The sequence below is a fragment of the Arachis duranensis genome, chromosome 4 (genome assembly GCF_000817695.3).
Source record: "Arachis duranensis cultivar V14167 chromosome 4, aradu.V14167.gnm2.J7QH, whole genome shotgun sequence".
Taxonomy (NCBI): domain Eukaryota; kingdom Viridiplantae; phylum Streptophyta; class Magnoliopsida; order Fabales; family Fabaceae; genus Arachis; species Arachis duranensis.
The window spans coordinates 83,541,337-83,547,028 of NC_029775.3; the positions used below are offsets into that span (position 1 = coordinate 83,541,337).

General features: G+C 37.8%; 1 long non-coding RNA gene across 1 annotated transcript; it reads right to left on the minus strand.

Moving 5' to 3' along the window:
* Positions 1-1,572: 1,572 nt before the first annotated feature.
* On the minus strand, positions 1,573-2,559 carry LOC127746787 (uncharacterized). The gene is made up of 3 exons (XR_008008558.1): positions 2,228-2,559; positions 1,787-1,889; positions 1,573-1,721 (listed from the first exon to the last, which is right to left on the minus strand). It is a non-coding gene; the product is annotated as an uncharacterized LOC127746787 (long non-coding RNA).
* Positions 2,560-5,692: the final 3,133 nt, after the last annotated feature.

Consider the following 5,692-nt stretch of genomic DNA (forward strand, 5'->3'; position numbering starts at 1 on the left):
TTTAAGCTTGTTTTCTTGAATTGTCTACCATCTCTAGTGAGATTCTTGTAGCTTGTACCTCAAAGATCCCTAGCTTCTCCATTACAGAGAGTGGCATGAGGTTTATGCTTGACCCTAGGTCACACAGAGCCTTCTTAAAGGTCATGGTGCCTATGGTACAAGGTATTGAAAACTTCCCAGGATCTTGTCTCTTTTGAGGTAATTTCTGCCTAGACAAGTCATCCAATTCTTTGGTGAGCAAAGGAGGTTCGTTCTCCCAAGTCTCATTACCAAATAACTTGTCATTTAGCTTCATGATTGCTCCAAGGTATTTAGCAACTTGCTCTTCAGTGACATCTTCATCCTCTTCAGAGGAAGAATATTCATCAGAGCTCATGAATGGCAGAAGTAAATCCAATGGAATCTCTATGGTCTCATTATGAGCCTCAGATTCCCATTGTTCCTCATTAGGGAACTCATTGGAGGCCAGTGGACGTCCATTGAGGTCTTCCTCAGTGGCGATCACTGCCTCTTCCTCCCCTCTAAGTTCGGCCATGTGGGTCATGTTAATGGCCTTGCCACTACAAGAAAAACACCCATTTAGGTACACTTGAAAAGTGTAGCTAAAAGTAAAAAAAAAATGATGCCTTAGGCTACGGCTACGCTTTTTGGGCTACGGCTACGCTTTTTGGAGTGATTCCTATTCGGCCGTTGCCTATTCTCAAAGGCTACGCTTTTCTGCACCAAGGACTACGCTTTTAGCCTTTGAGAATAGGCTACGCTTTTCAAGTGATGCTGTCCAGGACCAAAGGCTACGCTTTTCAGCTTTCATTTTTCCAGAATAGGCTACGCTTTTCAACACTACTGCATCACTTGTAAAGCGTAGCCACATTGTATACCATAGCTACTTTTTATAAGCGTAGCCTTAGGTCCCTCTTTTTTTGTATACTATAGCTACTATATATAAGTGTAGCCTTAGGTCTTGTTTTTTTTTTATACTATAACTACTGTATATAAGTGTAGCTTTAGGTCTTATTTTTTTCTGTATATATATTTAATTATCTAATAATTATTAATACAACATAATAGTTAATATGATTACATATATAATAATTCTGCATTTTTATTTAAATGAGTTGAATATTACAAAATAAAAATAAATACATAATTATACTAAATAATTTCTATATATAATAAAAATTATCTCTAACCAAAATATATTTATAATATTGATCTAAAAGTACAAGAATAAAGTTAACTGTAAAATTCATACATCTCAAACTAAAGTAAGCATAGCCATATCAAAACCATAATATCACTTAGCCAATAAAAGTATCTTCTAATAAAAAGCATTAGTCAACCATACATGTAAAGATTCTAAATAGCACTTTATCTTAGCCAATAAACCACAATAATAATCAGCTTAATCTTCATTGTTATCCTGCATAATTATATAAAAAAGTAGTTAAAAAATATTCATAATGACATTTGTAATTATAAAAAGACCACTAAAGAAATCACCTTTTTTATCTTAATTTTAACTCGATTTATCACCAAAGAAACACAAAGTTCTCAAAAGCTATGACCGTTCTAAAAGTAAGAGATGAAGGCATCAAAAGTTTTCTTGCCTGTAAGAAATTATTGTATTTTGATATACTGGATTCGCACAATACTTGCTCCTCTATTTCAGGATATCTCGAATCTTTCTTGGCGGTACTTTTATTTGATGCTGCTGCAGCCATCTGTCAAAAGAATCACTAGTTGAGTTCTACAACAACAATATCAGAAAAGTTAGTTTAGTTCCTACCTCTTCAAATTGCGCTATCATGCTTGGAGGACTAACAGCTAAATAAGCATAAGCCATTAACTCCAATGGCCAACCAGTAATCTGTATTGAAAAACATTGAGATCTGACCAAAAATAGAACAAAATAAGTTGGTAACAATTAAAGTTAAAAGTATTCATCGGAATGATATCTTAAAGGCATATCAGATAATATAAAGTCATAACGAGAGAGTAAGAAACGAAAGGTTATGGGCTTATGGCCATTATGAAAACAGAAGCTATATCAGTAAATAAATAAAATTCTAAAAAATAACGAATTTGCTTAAAAAATGGTAGTACATTTAGTTATTTTTCATTAGTGTTCCACAGTTCAAAAATGGATATCCATCAGCTGACAAAAGGAAATTCTAACAAGGTGAGATATTTTATGCCCACAAAAACTTAGCAAAAAAGAACAACTTACATATGAGCCCCTGACAAAAGGTTTTAGGTCCAGAGCACAGTCAAACTGAACCTTCTTTTTAATCTTCTGTCCAGGATTGTGCGCATGGAACTGCTTTAAGTGAATAGTTAACACATAAGGTGCCTTATGAACCGTAAACTGTTTCAGAGCCCTAACTTTCTGCTTGCATCTTTGACAATTGTATTGCCTCTCCCCTCCATCCAACCATTCTGCAGCAGTGAAATTTGCAAGTGCTTTCTGCAATGATTCTGCCTTGAAAATTTCGAGGCTTAGATCTAAGAATGGATCAAACTTGTTGGAGCAAAAGGAACACTGCTGACATTTCACCTAAGAGAAAGCAACCACATAAGTAATGTGACATTGCTAAGTAACTACAAATCATGGCTCCTAAAAGCGATAAAGCAAAACAGAGAAATACCACTTCGGCAAGCCTATCCTCGAATGACCCGGCATTTACATCAGCACGCATGAATATCTTCCGATAGGCTGCTTTAAGGTTCCTGATCTGGATAATTAAACAAGAGAGAAGTTTAGTTGCAATGAAAAACAATCGAAGACAAGTAATTTTAAAATTTTGGTTAGTATAACCTCTGCAGTGCTGAATCCACGTCGAGCCAGGCCCACTAAATTTAGACCCCGAAGCATCGCTCTTTCTCCGGCTACCATTGTGTACTTTGGAACATCTTGTAAAACCTGCATTTATATAAGAACATGACATTGTAGTTGCACACCTGAGTAAGGTTAAATCATTTGGCATGGTAACAGTATTTGCTTTAACAAGTTATACAAGGAAAATTCAATATCAATAACACATTAGACCCAGTTTAATCCACTTTCTATTAATCATCCCGATGACCAATAATGCTCTATTGAATTCCAAAATCAAGAACAACCAGATTCCTCATACAATACTTACTAATGACAGCCTTCATAAACTCTTTTTCTAATTGGCTTAAGTGTTGGATACTATCCTTACATGATATCATAACAATCATATCTTTTTTGTTACAAACAGAAAAATTCGAAACAAAGATTCAAAGTAAATCGTACCACAGAACCACCACCAAGAAAAGAGAAAGAGCCAAGATGGCAGAATTGATGAACAACAGTCGCTCCTGCAGTGTGAACATAACCCTACATATGAAAAACATTAATTATTTTCTAACTATAGAATACAAGTTCATTAGAGGAAGCACTAGCAATTATAGCATACAACAAAGACGTATGGACCTAGCAGAAGTTTGCGACTCTCCTTAAACATGCTGGGTTGCAGAAAAATTTTGTTTCTTCCTTAACACAGCACCTAGTGATTAAAGCAATAAATTTAGCAATATACTCAACCATTAAAAAAATGTTCATCATCAGATTGCACAAGCAGCGGCTGGGTTGTTCATCAAAGCCTTAGTCAGCTCCAAAATATCTCTAAATCAGACTGATTAAGCATGAAAATGGCAAGTATCAATAGACTATAAACCATGGCAGTTTGTCAAAACATTGAATATCAAAAAGGAAATGGGATTCACAAGTTATAATGCTCAGTACATAAAATAAAATAAAAAAAATCAACATAAAACTTAATTAGTGATGATGTCTTGGCATAATTAGAAATCAACCATATATCTTGGCAGTTTCCACGATGATTCTGGGCAGCTCCAGCGATGGTGGAAGACCTTCAGCAGTAGCCAAACAGAAACGTTGGTTCCCACAGCAGTAATGACAGTTACAGAAGCACAAGGAATCCAAACTCAACAAACTCAAGGGCAGAAACTGCTCAAGGCAGTGGATGTTGAATATAATTAGGACGACAACAAGGCAGTAGCAACTCATCCCCGCTAGTGGCTCCAATCGCAGCAACTCCAAATCGACGGCAGCAGTGGCTTGAACGGCAGTGGTGATAGAAGCTCAGTGACAGTCGTGGCTCCAGTGACAAGCCCTTGTAGCCGTGGCGACAGATCGACGGCTCAGGGTGAGGGCAGCTCGACGGCGCACAGCGACACGAGCACGACAGCGGCTCCTCGCAGCTTCGTGGGTGGTGACGGCGACGAGCCTGGCTTCGACGGCAGCTATCGTGGGTAGCTCCTCTCTCTCTCTCTCTCTCTCTCTCTCTCTCATGTGCGACACGACGGCGGCATTCGACGGCAGGAAGGACAACTTTCTGCAGCTCTGAAGTTGGCAATAGCTGCAGCGGCGCTGTGGTGGTTACGTTAAAGGAGGGTGAGGTTGCGACTGTTAGGGTTAGGAATTGGGGAAATTATGATTTTTTGAGTTAATTTGGGGATTTTAGGATTAAGGGTTAGAAATTAGTGATGTTACAGTGAGTGGTGATGGCGCAGAGTCTTCTCTGGGTTGGGGGTGGCGCGAATAAGGGAAAAGCCAAGGTGGGATTTTATGTTTTTATTTTATTTGGCTAAGTGTTTGTATATGTATCATTTGCTGAAAATTGAAAAAAAATTTACTAAGTGTTGGATATTTGACTTGAGATACATTAGGCAACACTTTTAAAGTGCACTTAAAATCTAATAAATAGATTACTCTTTAAAAGTGTACTCTTTGGTGTAAAAAATGAACCCATAGCTCTTAAGATAAGGCTACGCTTTATAAGTGATATTTATAATACCTAAGGCTACACTTTTCAAGTGATGCCACAAATGTGTTTCCTATTCTCCTACAAAAAGGAAACACGGAGAAAAGCGTAGCCTATTCCTAGAATAGGCTACGCTTTTCAAATGTAGCCTTAAAAAAGTGTGGTTGAATGGATATTTTTCTTGTAGTGTGCATTCTCCTTTTGGATTCTCTTCTGTATTGCTTGGAAGAGTACTAGAAGGGAGTTCGGTAATTTTCTTGCTCAGCTGTCCCACTTGTGCCTCCAAGTTCCTAATGGAGGACCTTGTTTCAGTCATGAAACTTTGAGTGGTTTTGATTAAATCAGAGACCATGGTTGCTAAGTCAGAGTGGCTCTGCTTAGAATTCTCTGTCTGTTGCTGAGAAGATGATGGAAAAGGCTTGCCATTGCTAAACCTGTTTCTTCCACCATTATTGTTGTTGAAACCTTGTTGAGGTCTCTGTTGATCCTTCCATGAGAGATTTGGGTGATTCCTCCATGAAGGATTATAGGTGTTTCCATAGGATTCTCCCATGTAATTCACCTCTTCTATTGAAGGATTCTCAGGATCATAAGCTTCTTCTTCAGATGAAGTGTCCTTAGTACTGCCTGGTGCAGCTTGCATTCCAGACAGACTTTGAGAAATCATATTGACTTGTCGAGTCAATATTTTGTTCTGAGCCAATATGGCATTCAGAGTATCAATCTCAAGAACTCCTTTCTTCTGATTTGTCCCATTCTTCACAGGATTCCTTTTAGAAGTGTACATGAATTGGTTACTTGCAACCATTTCAATGAGTTCTTGAGCTTCTGCAGGCGTCTTCTTCAGATGAAGAGATCCTCCAGCAGAGCTGTCTAATGAC